Genomic DNA, 19,185 nt, shown 5'->3' with positions numbered 1-19,185 from the left:
CAAACTTCAGGACATTTATAAACCTTCCAAAGCTATTTTATTCAGAATTTCTATTTAAACTGAATGTTCCCATTAACTTGTTTCCTTTTATTATTTTTTTCACCTTCTAAATCATTTATCTTACGTCAAAGAACTTCACAATCTTCATGAAAAGGTTAAAGTGACTAAAAAGTCACTTTAGTGACTTAAATTCAAAGTGGAGTACCTCTAGGTCATGTTCAGCTGCCTCCTCATGCTGGAAGGATAAGGTTCCGATTTTTTTTTTTTTTTTTTGGTGCCTGCACTGCTATTGGCAAACACTTGCTCCACCCTTCATCTCTAGGCCCCGATATCATCTTCATGGCAATGATTCATCGATGATTCTCCCACTAGCAGCAGTGTAAGATATTATAACTAACTAGAGAAAACTTGAGAAATTGTTGATTTATTTCTTACCACACCTAGGATGAATAGCACATTTGGGGTCAGATGGTACTCCAAACAATGACAGGCAGAAGTGATCACACAGCTTCATTTCATGCAACTTGTCCCTTCTAACCTGGGAAAGGGTTATGGTCCATCTTATTTTCATAGCTCTCTCTGTGTTAAGAAACTACTGTTGGAGACATGCAGTTCTATCTTAGTTTGCCTCAGGCAAACTTGTTTTGTCAAGGTTGTCTTGTTATTGCACAGACTCAAGACATACTTTTCAAGTCCCTAAATGAGGTTTGACTGGGGAGCCACAGGTGACATTGAAACCATGAGGACAATGGGATGGATGCTGACAGTCTGCGTGCCAGCCTGGTGTCTAAGTAAAGCTTCATTTTTTAAAACTCCAGAAGCCCCCAGCTCATTATTTTCCCTGCAGAGTAAAAACAAAGGAAACCAAGAGCTTCTCAAATAGTGCTGCTGCCCTGGTGACAGAAGAACAGTGGCTACCAAAGATGGCAAGCCCAGGGAGAAACAAGGGTCCTTGTATCCAATACAAAGGACAAGAAGACATGGGCCCGATATTTGGACAGAATGTGGCTTTGGAAGGAGTTACCCAATTGTGCAACGAAAAGAGCTATAGGGGTTTAGGAGATTGAACATTTAAGGGAAGGGACCAAGGGGAATTTGCATGCTGGAGTAAAAGAGCAAAGGAGGGCTTCAAGCCACCCTGGAAAGAGGTGAAACATAGTATTTCACTGCTGCTGGAAAAATAAAATAAACTTTAAGGGAATGGGAGCTCTAGTGTATGAGTCCTTGCGAGGGGAGCCAGAGAGAGTTCAGGGAGTGAAGGGTGCTGCATGCAATGGAGATAGGCAGCAGGAGCAGGAGGAGAGAGTTGCTTTGCTTGACAGTCAGAGATGTGTTATGGTGAGGGGACAACTCTAGGTTAGACGCAAAGAGTGAGGGATACCAGCAGGGCAAAAGGTAGCACCAGTACCCCCTTCCTCTTCTTACCCCTCACACATGTAGCTAGAAAGAGGTGGCTTAATGGCATTCAAGGACTCAGAAAAATTCCTATGTTTATCTCATAGGCAGAAAATGGGTCTGAGACAGCAATAAGACACCCTGTCTTTACTTGTCATGCCGATGTTAAGCCCCAGTCCTCTTCTACCTCATCTTGATTTCTTTTCCCAATCTGTCCCTTTAAAAAACACTCACACAGTCCTGGCTGAAGCTGAACCAGCCACAGGGAACTGAGACAGCCAGCCATAGAGATGTTATAAAATCCCCTCAGCGCCAGTTTATTAATGTTAATGAGACTTGTGTATGCTCAGAATAGATATATTACTACAAGGGAGGCCTTCATGCAGCCAGAATCAGTCCTCATGGCTCCTGTGAGATGTAATCTAACAGTTAAAGCATTGCTTCCTGGAACTGGCTTTTTTATTGTAGGACAGGCTTCCTCCCCTCCTGTACAGCAGCCCAAGAAGCAGCACTCTCCAAAAAGGCACCTATAGGCACATCTGGAACCTCATCAGCTATTTGACGATGTTTGGAGTTATTTTCTACAACAAAATCTAACCTCACTTGTAATGAAATATGGCCATAGTGCAGCATGCACCACTCCAAAGTGGCTGCCCAGGACCTTGTTTTATAAATGAAAATCCCTTTGCATTTCCACATTGGTAGTCTCACTCCTTCCCCAAAACATTTTAGGACCAGGAGTTAGTGGCAAAAGTAAGCTGAATTTCAGTAAGAAGAAATTTTTTTTCTGGGAGAGACAAACCAATTTACACTACAGAGTCATGCATGGGAGTGCATCATCAGTTTTTCAAGGGCCCCATGAAAAGGAGCAAGGCCTTTTTAAAAACGGGTTTCTTACAGCTAAACACATTGTCCAAAATCTTCTGTTTCTTGTCATGACGCCCTGTGCATTCATTGCCTGAGGGACAGACTTAGGAGCAACAGCTGCTCCACCCAGGACATGGACATCCGTGCTGCAGGCAGGCCGAAGGACCAGGCCTCTCTCCTTGGGGTATATCAGCCCTTCCCACACATGGCAAAGCCTTTGCTGTGCCACTGCAAACAGCTTGATGTTTCCATATAAATCCCTTAATTTTAAGACTAAAAGGGGTTGCTGGATCTCTGCTTGACTTCATGCCTAAAGAAGACCCCATGGTTTTACTGCCAGCATCTGACTTGAGCTCCATGCCTCCATGCCACGATATTTACCTGAAAATCACAGCCCCTTCAAGCCACATGGCTTGTGAAACTGCTGGCAAGACCACATGGTGACCTGCCTCAGTGAAATGCACCATGTTTTGTTTACCCTTACAAAATAAACAACTTAACAATGTCACTGTCCGGTTGTGCTCAGCCCCATGTGTATGTGGATGGGTACAGACAAGGTGAGGTTTCTAAGCAGAAATTTATCTTTTCCTAGGCAAACTACTGTAATTGGAAATGGTTGACAAGCCCCTCTGGTCTGAAATAGAAGCAGCAAGCTTTAAAATTAAATACAAGTGGGGAACAATTATCCTGAGCGCAATAGGATTTCAGTAGTTCTTATACATGTGGGAAAGACAGTTTTTCATATGATTTTTCTTTTTTTAATATGGGAAAAATATGGAGCAAAGCAGAATTATGTTACTGCAGTTCTCCCCAGTAGGAAAGCATCTTTCTTCAGGGCAATCTTACGGCTGCTTGTGCAGCTGGGATTTGTCATGATGTCAAACAAAAAGTAACCGCACACACTTCAAATGAATTCCAGAGGGACCTGCAGCTCTCAGTGGCACGGCCACATCTGAGCAGGGTGGTTTGCTGTGGAAATAGCTGATGGGCTATGACTTGGGTGTAGTGCTGCAGGTTGGTGTGCCGTATGGTTACAAACATCTATAATATGACACACTAGTATAGGATTATAGTAATATGTTTCTTCTCTCCAGAGCTTCTGAAGGAGCCTCAGGATGGCAACCAAAGCAGAGGACATGACAGAGAAAGGGAGGATTTGGGAAGGCTCGATAGGCAGAAGGGTTGGGGTTTCTCTGCTAACAAAGCTGGAAAAAGACTCTCAGTGCTGCTTTTGAAAATCTGCCCCACAAGAACAAATGCTGTGAAAATAAATTCCTACAGAAATTTTAAACGTGCAAATAAGCCCACTGAACTTATTTATGGCATTTTCGCATTTAAACGTGTTTAAGAGTGGTAACCAGTAAGGAAGTTAATCATTATGAATTAACATGTCTTATGGAAAAAAAAAAAAAAAGTAAAATAAATACCAATAATCAAACATTCATGTTGAGAACATTTAAACAGCACTTTTATTATCTTTATTTTTTCAGAAGAAAACAAAATCAAAGGTAAATAAAAATACTGGTAAAAATAAGACACCATTAGCAGCTCGGCTTTCCTGTCGAAAGCAGAACTGAGAAGCTTTAATTTTCTGCAGTATAGAGTTTTTATTTGTTGGTGGGTTTTCTTATTTTATTTTACTAATGTCCCCCAGCTGCCACAATTCATGACATGCTTAGCAGAAACTGAAGTGTAACTGAAGGCCCAGCCAAATTTCTGTCTGCTGGTCTCAGTGTCAGGATGTCATGTTTCACTTAATTTTTATCTGATGCAACTGGTAGAAGAGACAAAGGAAATCTGTAGTACAGAAATTCTCCATTGGGAAGTATTGCAGTGATTTTTTTTTCTTCATTTTTTTTTCTTTTTTTTTTTTTTTTTTTCAGAATAGACTAACACATACTGTAGATAAACACAAGAGAAATATTGTCATGTTAATTTCTCCTAACAGGGTCCAATGAGCTCCTTGATGGATTTTTTTGCATGCAGCAAACCAAGGGTTTGTCTACAGAAAAGAAATGGACTTCTGACTTTATCTTAACCCGATATGTCTAAAGCTGCATTTTGGGCACAAATACTACCACACATCAGCTAAAAAGGGCAGGTGATTCTCTGTGTGCTCTTACTGTGCAGCAGAGGTGAAATAACTCCACCAGCCATGAAAAAAACTTGGGACAGCAATGTTAACCAGCAATTCCCTCCCTTTGTCTCCCTTCGCTGTTTCGTTGTTTTGTGTTTTTTAACCCAGCTCTCTGAAACACACTAAACTCCAGTACAACTCTACAAAAGTTAGCAGACCAAGGTAAGACTGAGCTGTTGAGGTCTATCATAAACTCTGCTGATAATCTCTGAATAATAATCTCTGAACTTGGTTTCACCACCAGAGAAACTGGAGCTTCCCACTTCATTAACATTTGTCTCCTGCAGAAAAATACTAGAAATGAGGATGGACTTCAGAGCTGATATATTTCAGTTTTCTTTGACTTTTACAGAAACTAAGTTCTGGACTTAGATGCTGCTCCCTTGACTGAATCAAAACATTTGAACAACCCTTGCTTAGAAAGCTGGGGTATGGATCAAACCTTTCTGGCTCAGGCTCTTTTCCAAAAAAATTGAGGGATAAGTAACTTTGCACAAACCTCCTTCTTCTCTTATACATTATAGCAAAATACACTTTAACAGACAAAGTAATGTGTTATAATCACACCTTGATTAAAATTTTATTGTAAATGATGAATGTGTGAACATTATCAACATTGTTTTAGTTTACAAGGGACATGCACATCCTCATACTTTTGAATGAGTCCATTGCTGTCTTTAAAAAAAAAAAAAAAAAAAAAAGTCCTCACTAAGTCATGTCCTTAAATGTCCCCTACTTTACACTGGAATGATATGGAACAACTCTTTGTAGGGATGTTTCAGGGTAAAGCAGACAAGATGCAGTAACAAATACCAAGAAGTAATTTACCTTAGATGCCATAGGGATCCTAGTAAGTAAGCATTTTTGTCCCCAAAGGCCAACTTGGCCTAGCCAGACTGGAGCAAAGAGCTTGAACCATATACAACTGACTGGGAATAGGCTTTAAATAGTGGGCCTACATGGGGGCCATGAGGCTATGTTTAGCCCCAGAGGATGCAGCAACATCCTCTCATATTCAACAAAAGTTTAGCTCCAATGCAGGAAAGCATGTCACCTTGGGGCTTTGTTAGTGTTTTCAGAATACAGTGCCTTGAACTTGTGAGGTCCCTAACAGGCTGTTTTGTCCCAGTCCCTGTTGTACCTGAGTCAGGTAGGGTACCTTGAAGCCCCAAAGGGCTAGAGAGGTGCCATTCAATCTAGTTTCCACTTCACAGTGTCTTAAATCCTGGTTAATATTTAGCTTCCAAGGTCACTAAGAATAGCTGACTCCAGTCATGACACTAAAACATATGGGATTATGACTTGGTAAGATATATGATGTGTGAGGTTTTAGTGCAGTGTTTTAAGGGGCTTTTAACAGAAGGAAAGTAGAAGCCAGGAACATGCCATAAGGAACCCAAAAAAAAAAAAAAAAAAAAAAAAGAAGAAAGAGAGAGAGAGAATCACGAATCACTCTCAGACAGGAGGAGAGAAAGAAATGTCCCAATCTCCTACAAACAGGATGCCTAACAGACCAGGCTGGACCTCTTTATACAGAGAGGCAGTATGAAAGCAAGAGTTTAAGAGTTTTAAGTTGTTTCACCATTAATACTGTGGGGAACACATGCCAAGCCAAATGCAGAAATTGCCAGGTTGTGGCAAGGCATCTCTCCTGTCTGGGAGCAGCCAAAGTCCCTCTGGAACAGGTAGAAACCTAGGGCAGAGAGCACAGGAGATGCAGGACTTGCTTCAAGCCCCCATTATCCCATTATCATTCATATCTGGGGTGATGTGCTTATAGGAGTTTCTGACAGAAGGGGCAGTGCATACAGCAAAATCAAAATCTGAATGAAGTCATCTCTGGGATCCATCATTCTCCCACAGTTACAAGTCAGTAAGAGATAGGACAACACGTGAAACTGAAAGTTTGATCCCATGTAGTATTAAACTTGTTATGGCATTTTCAGTCAGATCCCTTCCGCAGCCACTGGGTACAATCTCTGTTTCTCCTCTAAGCTGTCGTGCTGGTCTTGATCCTTAGGGGGCTACCAGGCTCCATCCCAAAGCCAGATCTACAATGATGCACCGATTTTAGCATAACTAAAAATTAGTCACGTACTTTGGAAAGAAAAATCTTTTGTAATAAAACATGTAACACTAGCATTAAATATGAAATGCTGGTAATACAATGATGTTTACCTTAGATAACCAGCCAAATGTCTGACAGAAAACTGTGCCGCTGGGCAGCAGAGGTCTCCTAGTATTCAACAGTGCTGAGTGAGTAAATGATTTTTTTGTTTGTCTGAAGTCTTAAATAAAACAGTGCCAAAGGGGAGGAGAATGAAAAAGGGTAATATTTTTCTACAAATTAATTTTTGGGAGGTCCTTGCTAAACTGAAAAACTCCAGTCCAGTTTAAATCTTTTGAACAAAAGCAAGGCAACTGAAATAAAGAGTAAGATTTTGGCATAATACACAAGCCTGATAGTTTTTATTCAGCAGCATAGAGTTGAAGACAGCACTTTCCAAATTAGAGAATATTAGGCAAATCAATAGGTGAGGTCAAAAGTCCCTGCAAACAGGGTCTCAAGGGAAAAAGGTGGGAGCCCTTGTGTCCCCAGCACTCACTGTGGGCATCTCAGGATCAATTCCTGCCCCTCCCAGAGGGAACGGGAAGCAAAATCTCCCACCTGACCTCCCAGGTGTATAGCATGATGTGGTGGAGCTTTACATAGCTAAGTGAAACTGCCCTAAGAATGACCACCTCTCCATTTATGAGTACCATGGAGCTGGATATGAATTAACTTGTCTAAATAAAACTGTTTAGCAAACAGATTAAGTTAATAGTGACAGAGGGATCGAAATATTCTGTTATGGTAAACAGTTAATCGCTAATAAAAGCGGAACCTCCCCAAGAAGGAAGCAGCTCCAAAGGTGTTGCAGGATGGTCTCTTCAGACAGGTACTATAATTATATGTGCAGACATAATTATATCCCCTCTATCCAAAGTGTAGTTGTTACACGTGTGTTATGACTGACACTAACTCCAGTTAACTCCTCAGCTCATCTCAGAAGGGCCAAGGAATTATTTTTGAGACATCTGCTAGGGCATACACGTTGCAACTTCATTTGCAGCACAAGCCTGGTTGCAGGTTGGTATACCTGTGCTCTTCTCGGAGCTTCATACAATCAGTCCAAATAGCACCATGATCATCAAACTCTTTTGTCTTCCCTGGTTTCCTCTGCTTCTCACTTAGTATTATTGTGACATGAGAAAACTGTTTAAAAAGACAGTGTCAAAGGGGAAAATTTATTTCAGTTGTTCTTTCCAGTCATAAGCTATCACGGCTGTGTGCATAATAACCATAAGATGTTATGGCAGTAAAGAAATTTAAATTTCTCTTTTGATTTGTTTTCATGGGAGAGTCATTAAGACCATGTGCCAGTAGGATTATTGGTTTTGCTATATAGATATTGGACCACTAGGCAGATACCTCATTTTATAGTGGCAGCAAATGAAATGGTGGCTCCATTTGGATTGTATGAATACAGTCATATACAACATTTTTCTTTTATGTATATACACATATACATACGCCCACAAGCACACATGAAGATGCATGTGTACATAAGTATGTTACAGCAGATATGTATATACAGAGACAACAGTGATTTCTTACCGATGCCTAATAAATGCACTTTAGCGCAAATCTAATTACATCTAAATAGGACGTCTTCAAAGACAAACACTGCTTTCTAGCATTGATTTCTGTTCTTGCCAATTAAAATACGAAATCTGCTTTTGAAAAGTATCCATTTACACCCCAAGTTGCTAAGCTACAGAATAGAAAGGTACTGTTATGCACATCATTTTTTCAGGGGCAACATCCCTGCATTCAAGGACACCAGCACATATTGCACATATTGGTTTATTTTTGCCTTTGAAAGCACATCTTTTACTGAAGTCCTTGAAATTCTGGCCCAGCAGTGTAGTTTTGTATTTACAGAAAACAAACAAAACACATTTTATTCATAATCTATAATTTTTACCAGCTACAACCTCAATGTATCTTTGCAAAATGTAATGGTAGAAAAATGCAAGTGTCTTTTGCCAGGTTTTTCCTATACAGGCTGGCAAAATGTTATACCACAACAGCTGCACTCATTTCATCTCCTCAAAGCACTTCTGTAGTGGATCCCTCCTACGGGATTGTTGGTAGGACAGAAGGAGAGCACCTCAGAGATCCCCAGGGAACAGCAACCTTCCTCATAGTTCTTTTGAGGGGACTAGAAATGAGCACCTAAACTAAAACATCAGAACCTTCAACAGGCAGCTCCATAGGAGAAAAACACGTGATACATGTGATTTTAGCAGGTGGACATCCCTCAGCTACAGTCATTACAAAATGGTTATATGACTGGCCCCATAGCTTTTAGTGTGCATGTTATTCAGAGACACAATGATCTAATGGGCTTTTCCAGGTTTCACCTATAACCCACTAGAGATGTGTCTACATAGACAAAGACTAGCATATCTTGATTTAACACTGCCTCCATCTAGGAACTGTAGAAATATGGCAGTGTGATTTCCCTTATCTTTGCAGCTATCAATAAGTCAGGCATGTAATTTCTAGTCTAAAACCAGTTTATACACCAGCTGGGAGGGAAAGTCAGCTTGGCCCTCCACAATGCAATGAAAGATTGTGTGTACCAGACCCATGGTACCACTGTACCATCTAACAGAGCTGCTTATGGCCTATGTGCCACAGAATATCAGCAAGGTTCATGGCCACAACACTTAGTCTCAAGGTGCTGCATTAACCTGTGTTTTCAGCTGCTAAACAGCAGTAGAAATCTGCAAAATATGTAAGATCATGTTACATTTTCACTTGCTTTACTTGGTATAGAAGCAGTAGGCGATGAAAAGGACAGGATGAAAAGTGATGTGTATGGCTGTGAAAGAGAGAGGAAAATACAGCTGGACATCTCTAACAAGATGCAGCCCAGTTTATGCATCTGGACGAAAAAAAAAAAAAAAAAAAAGTGGAAGTTGAAAAAAATTAAGGTTGGGCCCAGCGCCCTGGTGCAGTACAGGCCCAGATTCTTTGCAAACAGGAACTAATTGCTAAAAGCTCTCCAGAGGATTTTTCTTTTTTCATTCGTTTCAGTTAACATTGGCAAAGAGTTAGAAATTTCATCAAGAGGAATGATCTTTTATAAGTCCTTCTTTCTTAAATCTTTTTTTCCCTTTTTGCTGATGTGAGGATTGGCACCAATTTAAGTAACTTCTTTCATCTTTTAACATGGACATTCTTAAATTGGTTTAACAATTTAATCCATTTAGCTGAAGTCCAATGCAGTCAAATCCATTCAAGAATTGCATGGAACAGACCCTCAGTGTTTTACCCAAACCACTGCTCTGTTAGCAAGAAGAGTAGGAACAGTGACTTCAGTTAAGCTCATGTTGTTCCTTCTAGTAATCTACCCTGACACCCTTATGCTGACTCCTGGAAGATTTAGGCATCCTTTTAAGTTGGCTTCCACTGAGAGAGAAATCAGTGTCTGTGAGGCTGAGAGTGGCTGTAGAAGTATGCTGGTTTTATTCACATCCACATGAAAGCTGTTAAACAAGAGGCAATCACAAATGGCCTCTACAAAATCTCTGTACCTCAAACTCTGAACTGGCATAGCAATACTTACATCCCCCAAAATAATCCTCCTTCAGGGCCATCTTTAAATATTATCAATATTGCATACTTACCTTTTTTTTCCAAGGAATTTTTCAAAGTGGTAGCAAAGATTTGATGGCTTTCCATATAAAATAGGACATCTTCTTTTCCTTGATCTGGATCACATCTTATAGTAAATACTTGGTATACAGAGGTTGTTTTAAATGTGAGTTATTATTATTACAGTGGCATCTAAAACTTGATCATTGCCAGGACTCCAAAAGCCACAGTGATAGGAAGTAGACTCCTTGATAACTATGGCTGTTTTTCTCATATGAAATCAAGAAAGGCAAAAATTGACACAAAGCTGAGAAAATCTAATCAGATGTCACCAAACTGGCCTTTTACAAATGGATATTCTCAGCAATGTTGCATATAGCATACATACAACAGAGATAACAATTAAAAGGAATGTCTTTCCACTGCATTTGGTGGTTTCCCCTTATTTATCATGCGTCGATATGTATGTAGGTCTCTTCCTACTCAGATATGTCAACCTATTATTTTGCCATGGACTAAGCATTTGCTCCTAATTGAAGAACAATAATGTAATGTCCAGCACGCTGAAGCTATTTGTCGCCTCCTTCCAAATAATAAACTTAAGCGTTGGAAGGGTTAATGCTTCTTGTATGCCTGTGTTAAGGAAGCTAATGGCCAAAGAGAAAATTTACAGTTCAGCTAAAAGTTTTGCCCAGTTGTCCAGACACACTCTGGGAGCTTTTCTCTGTACCATGGCATACAGAAAAGTCCATTGTCACCAGCACAGCATGGGACTGGGCTGCTTAGTTGGCTTTTCCCATCTGCTGGTCCCAGTCTGCAGCCTACAAATTGCAGTCTGCTCTCGTGCTGCAAAACACACACACTCTGGTCCCCCACATTCTGTTGCTCGTTGTGTTATTTTTATATTCATGAAAACATTAAAGTCAGGGTAAAAGGGACAAATAGTCCAGATTTGAAGATTTTCCAGCTAGACCAAAAAATGCTGCATGGCATGTGTGTTTAGCATTAGGAGGAAAATAAATGTGCTGTTTTCAAATTTTTGCTTCAGGGTCAGCCAACATCAGTCTACCATGTAACAGCTTTGAGGGGGGAAAAAAAGCTCCACTTAAGGATATATCTGCCAGAGTAAACAGTGCCTCAAACCAGGGAAATCTAAAGCACATGCCTTATTGTCAAGTTTGGTTTAACTTGTTTTACAAATCAAAACAGCAGCTCAGTTTTTAAAACCTATTTTTAAGTCCACTAGTGTTTTATCAAGAAGGTTAAAGACCTACATTAGTGTTTCAGTCTCTACATTTTAAATCAAAGATGATGGAACAATTTCTCTTCAGTGAATTAATGTCTTGTCCCGTTCTTTCATGCACCTCCTCCTATCTCCGCATCATGTCTCATAAATTAGAATGTAGGATTCTCCATTTTAACTGTCTTGGTGTACCCTGTGCTCCATGGGCAGTCTTTGAAAAGAAATATGTTAATGCTTACCGTGGGGCAAGAACAACTGGCCCCCAATATACATTGGAAGAAAGAAAAGTTTTGGTCTCTGTGTGAGCAGGAGGAGTCTTCAGAATTTACTTCTCCTTAGGAAACAAAGTGCATACCACAAAGAAACCTCCTGCACTTAGGATGTGTGCAGACAATTCTTCTGATTAATGTGGGAGTTTTTGCATACATATCTGAGGGAAGAATTTGGCTCTTCACTATTTAAATAAAACACTGAAGAGTATTTAAGGACCAAAACCAAGCCTGGAATGTTTAGAAGACATTTCCAAGAAACTCAAATGAAAAAGTCTTTGCCAAACACAGACAAACCTCATCAAACCCTATAGCTTCCTTTCAACTTTTATTGTTTCTGCTCCCCCACAAACCAGCCCTCAGCAGGTAATTCTGCTTGCTTGACTGAAACTGAAGTTTCATGATTATTTTATTCCAGAAGTCTGAGCTGTGTTGAAAAGGGTGGGGGGAGTCAGGGAGTGGGGAGGAGGTTTCTTCCCCCCTCCTCGTCTATAGAGATCTACTTGTGCCCTTGTGGCTGCGTGTAATTTGTTAAGTTCTGCAGGGAGCTGGAGCAGGGAACTGATCCAGCTGAAAAACATCTTTCCCTTGTCCATCTCTTTATTGTTCTCTGCTCTTCCAGCACCGCATGGTTGCATGAGCAGTAATGACAGCACAAGAAAAGCCCAGGAATATGTGACAGGATGAGCAACAGAAAGGAGCACAACAGTGCCTGGCACGGACATACAACATCAGTCTGAATTCAAGGCTGATGTACTGCTATCAGTATCACTGAATACCTTGATCAGGATGAGATTAAATTAAACACTTTACATGTCTTCAGTAAACATAATGAAAATGGAGGTGGACTTGATGATCCTTGTAGGTCCCTTCCTCCTCAAGATATTCTATGATTCCATTATTAAAATAAATATATAAATAAGGCTTAAATAAAAAGAATTTTATTTTACAACATTCTATTTTCATTTTTTTAAATATCCACAAAAAACTTGATCCATTTCTCTAATACTGTATACAGTATGCATACCTGTCTAAATATGTGGCATATAACCATATCTATTGACGCATGATAAATAAGGGGAAACAACCAAATGCAGTGGAAAGACATTCCTTTTAATTGTTATCTGTGTTGTATGTATGCCATGTGCAACATTACTGAGCATATCCATTTGGAAAAGGCCAGTTTGGTGATATCAAATAAGATTCGTGTCCATTTCTGCCTTTGTTGATTTCATATGAGAAAAACAGGCACAGTTATCAAGGAGTCTACTTTCCAATTACTATGGATTTTGGAGTTCTGGCAATGATCAAGCGTTAGATGCCACTGTAATAATAATAATTCACATTTAAAACAACCTCTGTATACCAAGTATTTACTATAAAATGTGGTCCAGATAAAGCAAACATAAATGTCCTATTTTATATGGAAAGCCATCAAAACTGAAATCACCTCTATAGCATATCCAAAGAATTACTTAATCAACATATGTTAAAAAGGTAAAGAGGTCAAATGATGTTTAATAGCCAAATTTTGAAGTTAATTCAAATCTATGAGTCATTACTTACTCCAGTAGGACCAGTTAGGACTGTGCAACTGCTCACCAATATTAACGTGTGTCCAAACATACAGTATCTTTCAATAAGGCTGCAGGAGATGCAGTCATTCAGGTGTGAAGCTGGAGTGAGATCAGAATTTGGCTTCAGCCAGTATCTTAGTAAGAGCTGTAGCAGAAGTATTGACTGTAGCATGCAGTTGGATTCACTGAACAAAGGAAATAAAGCACATGTGATTCCTGTCCAGTATTATTCAGATTGCTTTGAGGTGCGCTGAAATTTAACTTCTTAGAAAGATTTTTGTCTTAACTGTTTCTTCTCTCTTGGGCAGCAAGAAGGACTGATTCAGCTTCCAGGCATTCCTGTGAAAATTGCTTAAATGACACTGGCCGAAGACTTCCATGCTAATTTGTGAATCTAAATAATGCTCCCAGGGCATTCGGGAATGAGCAACTCTTTGCCAGGCAGACACAGGGATTTTAAACAGAAAGGTTTACACAGACGTGACCCGCAGCACTCTCAGAGGGCACTCAGCCCCCAAAAGGGAGGTAATCCCACAACAGTTCTCTCCCCCAACCCCCTCCCCCTTCTCCATATTTTCTATGCTCTCCAGTTTGGATCTTGCACCTCGGTCTTGCAAGCTGCATCCTGTCTAGAGTCACCCTTCACCCCGGACATGGGTGACACAGATGGTGGATACAGATAGCATTTCTGCACCATTATTTAGCAGCTGTAAGAGGCAAAATTATGTCAGACAATCACCTGCATACAAATGGTTGCAGTCTACCCAAGCAGTTCCTTCTATTTCCTAAAGACATTGGCAAAGAGCTGCTTCCCCCAGGGAGCCTCCATCCATCTGGACTCCTGGGCTGCCTGTACAGATGGTGTCGACAGCAAGCGCCTTGGTGTTCAAGGTTTTGGGCCATGAGGACCATGAAGAAATAGAAACTACACCCAGGGGAGGCTCCCCTGAGTCTGTCCAAGAACAACACAGATCAAGTATGGGTCAGATCGGTCACATTTGTTCTTGTCACACTCTTGTTGTATGTAAATAGTAAATCCAAATCTACTTATTGGTGGCAGGCTTCTTCTGTCATGCTTGTGGAGCAGGTGATGGAGAACTTGGACAAATCTCTTGAAATAGAGCCTTGTGGAATAGGATAGCTGAGACACCATCCTGTTTGGATCACTGTGCAGAAATCCTTTGTTGGAAAGAGCCAACATCTTTAATTTTGCTTCAGAGTCAAATTTAGCATACAGACATTCAGCTCAGAGGAAGCCTTTTTACAGCAGCTGGCCATTTTAATTATAGAATTATACAAACAATAAATTTCTAATATTAGATACATTTCTCACAGTCCTTATTACTGAAAATAATGTCTTAGGGCCATATCCAAAGCCCACTGAATCAATGGAAGGCATCCCACTGACCTCATTGTGATTGGACCAGGGCCTTAGTTTCTTAAAATAAAATTTTACAAGGTGCAGGCTAATCCTATTCCATATATTTTTAGTAAAATGGCTCATTTTTTTTTTCCCCCATTAAGATTCATAAGACACAGTCACAATAACTTCTTGGCACCAAGTACTTTATAAGGAATTTAAATGTAAATAGGTCTTTTTGAGACTCTTTTACACCTGGGCTTCAAAATGGCTGGCTCGGAGCACAGGTTCCAGGGTCAGCAGCAGCAAGGGGCCATCACGATGGGCAGTGTTTAGTTCACTTTGAAGTGCTGTGAGAGCAAGGAGTGGTCAGCCACTTTTCCCGGAAAACAAGAAACGAGCCAAGCCTAAAGCTGCAGGTAGCACCAGCCATTCCAGAGCGCTTACGGAATTCCATCAATAACTCATTTATTTAATTTTTCATATATACCCAGGCTCTAGACATCTGCAAGGAGCTAGAGCTACCAAAACACCATGTGACAAGCTGTGCCTGTGGTATGTCCAGCCACACTGAGGCCAGGAAGTAGCACAGAACTGCCAAGAACGTCTGATTTTGTGATTTTCCAGTTTATTCTCAAGCCCATAAAGTTTCAGATAAGTCTTAGATAAGCAAATTAAAGGGGAGGAGGGGTTATCCAAATGAAAATATCAGCCTGCCCCCTTTACTTTACCCCCATCTGGCGCAAACTGAAAAGGAAATGTTTTGAAAGGCATAAGAGTAAGCTCAGCTGCATGGAAGCAGAGGTTACCTCTCATGCACCAGGAGGAAATCTTCCCGTTGGGCACTGCAGGAACTGCCAGGCCTGGGCTCTGAGACCTTCCCCATGCTAGTATCTACAGCGTGACAAAAGGCAACATTTTTAGAGGATATAAAAACTATGGAGGAAAGAGGAGCTACGAGAAAACAGCATGAGGGAAAAAAATAATAATAATAAAAAAAAAAAAAGAAATTGAAAAAACATAGGTGACATAAACAGGAAGGCAGTGTTCCCAACATACCCACTTTTTGGCAGTCATTCCCACAGTATTTTTAGTTTCCTTCACTTTTTTCCACTATGATCTCCATATTACATCTTGTGAATTTTAAGGACCTTGTTTCTGGATTTGTGAAAAGCCTCCTGGCCAGTTTGCTGAGCTTTTCACATGCCAAAGAAATGTAAAAGCCATGGCACAAATGCTACCATGCTCTGAACCAGCACTGACCCAATCAGTGCCATCTGCAGAGGGCCTGCTATGATGCCCTCCAAAATTGGTGGGTTTTAATGGGATCTGGATGTGGAGTTCAGCTCTAAAGCATGCAGCCTGGCCTGCAATTAAAGTGCACTCACGACCTGACACATTCAAGGAGCATTTCAACACATCGGCATGCAGATATGAATGCCACAGGTCAGACGACAGAGAAGGGGCTAGGAAAACATGAGGAAGACAAAATGAATCCATGACAGCACCGTTCAGTTTCACCATCAGGAATAATGTATTTATTTTATGCCTGAGCCAAGGTTTAAATTGCCAACAGCTTTGTCATCATACCCTTTCACCCCTGGCTCACTTTTGCATACAGCATATCACAAGACACAACAATTCATTTTCTCCTGTCTCACTTCCTGTCAAATCCTCTTGCACGTTGCATTGGGATTTCTTGCCCCATAACTGAGGATTAAATCACCAAATGATCCAACGATGCAGCCTAATGCACATTTTGCTTGATGCTTCTAGATTGCCTTAGTCCACTCTTGCCTGCTTCATTCGGCCCTCTAAACACACATTCATGTTTTAAAATGAATTTTGAGTTTAAAATTATTTTTCTCTAGTCTAAAGATCTGAATGTTCCTGATAGGTAGCTAGTGAATAAATGCTGTAGGGAACAGGGGATGTGGTTGTAGCAGCAGCACAAACATTCTGTGCACAGCCACCACACCCCTGGCACAGACCTGGCACAGACCAAGCATGGACCATGGCATAAAAGTGTGTTTATTGCATGAAAGGGGTTATGGAAGTTCATCATGGAAGCACTCATATTTGATGTGAACTGCCAAGTACAGGAATGGCTAACGTGGCCCTTGAGTTACAGCAAATGAGACATTGAATGGGAAGTATTTACATATATTCCATACCGTGTAGGCCTCACTGTGTCAGCATTGCCCTGGCCACCCTTGAGCTTCCTCCAAGCAGCCAGGTGGAGGCCATTTTGCTGACATATATGATCTGCCTTACTGGGGACAGCTGAAGAAGACTTGGTGTCACTGCAAGAAATGAGTCCTGGGCAGCTGTCTGCCTGACAGACCACAGTACTTGTGCCAAGCTCAAAAAAAACCAGCAAGTTTGCCCAAGGGAACCCTCCAAGCATGGGATGCTCATAAGCTTTCTCCTTTGCAACATCCACGCAGCTGGGCAGCAGTGGGCAGAACTGGTCATCACCAGTTGGCCCCCCAGGGCCACCTCAACAAGGACCTAGGTAGGCCTTGGGCCTCCTTCTGAGCTCTGCCTCTCCAAGGTGACCTAGGAAAGGAACCATGGAAACATGCAAGGGCTCAGAAACACACTTCCAAATATGAGACATAAAGAACACATTTTGTTGCTGTCAAGAAGAATTTTGATGGTTACTCTTGTAAGATGACACCAAGCTGCCCTATTAAATATTTACATAAGGATTCATAAGGTTGAAGACAGAGCATATCTTTAGGTCACCTTGTCTAAGGTTCTAAATCTATGTATTTCCAGATTTTATCCAGGTACCCCTCAAATTAATCCTGACTTTGTGTAGATGGAATGTTATTATTTCCAAGCCTATCTAACAATCAGTTTGTATTGAACAACTTGGCCAACATATTTCATCAGATTTATTCTTGGCATATATTCAAAGGTGTACTCAGTAGTCATAAATTTGTGGTTTCAATAGAGCAACTGGTCACTCAGATTCGAGCATGTTTCCCCAGTTCTTGAACGATAACTTAACCATTCTTAAACTCTTCTTTTGCATACTTGTAATCATTTCATTAATCAATGAATTTATCTTGTTGTGTGAAAGAAGCGCTTTTGATATGCTCATAAATCTGACCTTCCAAAAGGTTTGTGCAACAACTTGTATTTACAGAAGAGTTCATAATAAGCAAATGAAGATGCTTGGAAACACAGCCATGGGAAAAGGCTTCTAGATATAGCCAAAATGTCTATAAATATGTTTTCTCACTACTTACCCTTGTGGTTTAGCAATCCAGACTGTGGGCAACGTTTTATGTTGGTATAAACTATACCATTTCATTGGCTTCACAGGGGATGTGACACAGAACCCAATGCTAAATTTTGCATTTTTTGTGTTTGGAATTTGCAGACAGGAGAACAGACAACTATTTGTAGTTATACTCCAGTCATTTTTAACAACAATGTGCAGAAAAGTTCAGCCATCGATCTTCATCATCAAGAGGAAACGCCTCATAAACTGAAAATGCTACACTAAGGACTCTTTCAGTTTTACCTCTCTTTTTATTTCCTTAAAGAGTGCTTTGTTTCCACTGCTGTCTTGTTCCCATTCAACTCTGAGAAATACAACCTGCACGCTCTACCAGTCTGCCCACCCCCAGATACACTTACAGCCAAATATTGCTTCCCGTTCATTTCTTAAAACAAACATCCTCTCACTGCCCCCCCCCCCCCCCTTGCTGCTTGGAAGACCCTACAGAAGCGGCCAGGATACTTTGCAGATACTTGACAGCCAGCGCAGAAGCGGTGTGCTTTTCCAGAGGAGAAACTACAGAAGGCAGAAGTGTGCTTGACACTGGGGCACCCTGGGAAGACGGGGCCCCTCACCAGCCATGAGGCCACCCTGGGAGTGGGGTCTGCTGTGGCTGGAGTCCCCAGGCCTCTCTCAAGCCCTCTCCTGAGCAGCCATGAGGGCAGCAGCAGGGAATGGGGAAGGACAGTGCTTCCCAGTGCATCCTGATGCCGCAGCCGGTAGTGGTTTCTGCTGGGAGTGGGAGAGGCAGACATAGCTGACAGCCACCAGGCTGTGGATAGGCAGTCTGGGTCACCAGGGTTAGGCTCAGGACAAACTAATGAGCTGCCTCCTGCTTTTAAATACCTTGGTTTTCTGCTGTTTACTTTTCATGACCACACAGGCTTCCAGTTCTGTGAAATAAGGACTTCACACCCTTGTGTCTAGCACGATAAATGAGAGCAGCAGCTGGTCCACTGTTAACCCATTCCCCTGCACCAGCTTTGTATGTATGATTCTTAAGGTATTTCAGGTTTGCATGGAACAATTATCAACCATTGTCATACTAAGATGTCATTTTTCAGCCCAAGAGCTGAGTTGTTCCCATGTGGCAATTTAATTATCAACCTTAGAAGTGCTTTAAGATTAAAAGACCGAATATAGAAACAATAAACATTAAAACCAAACTCTGGGTGACCTCTCCATGAAAGGTGAGCAAACCCTGCCTATCTCATCCTAGTCACTCCAAGTTCAGCTGCTAAGCTACCCAGCTGCAGTGCCCAAAATGGGATACATTCTTAGAGGCGTAAGTTACACCCAAAGGGTACCCAAAGGTCAGTGTTTAGCCAACATGGGCCA

Source organism: Netta rufina (genome assembly GCF_964035555.1).
Source record: "Netta rufina genome assembly, chromosome: 3".
NCBI lineage: Eukaryota > Metazoa > Chordata > Aves > Anseriformes > Anatidae > Netta > Netta rufina.
This window is presented reverse-complemented; position numbering follows the sequence as displayed.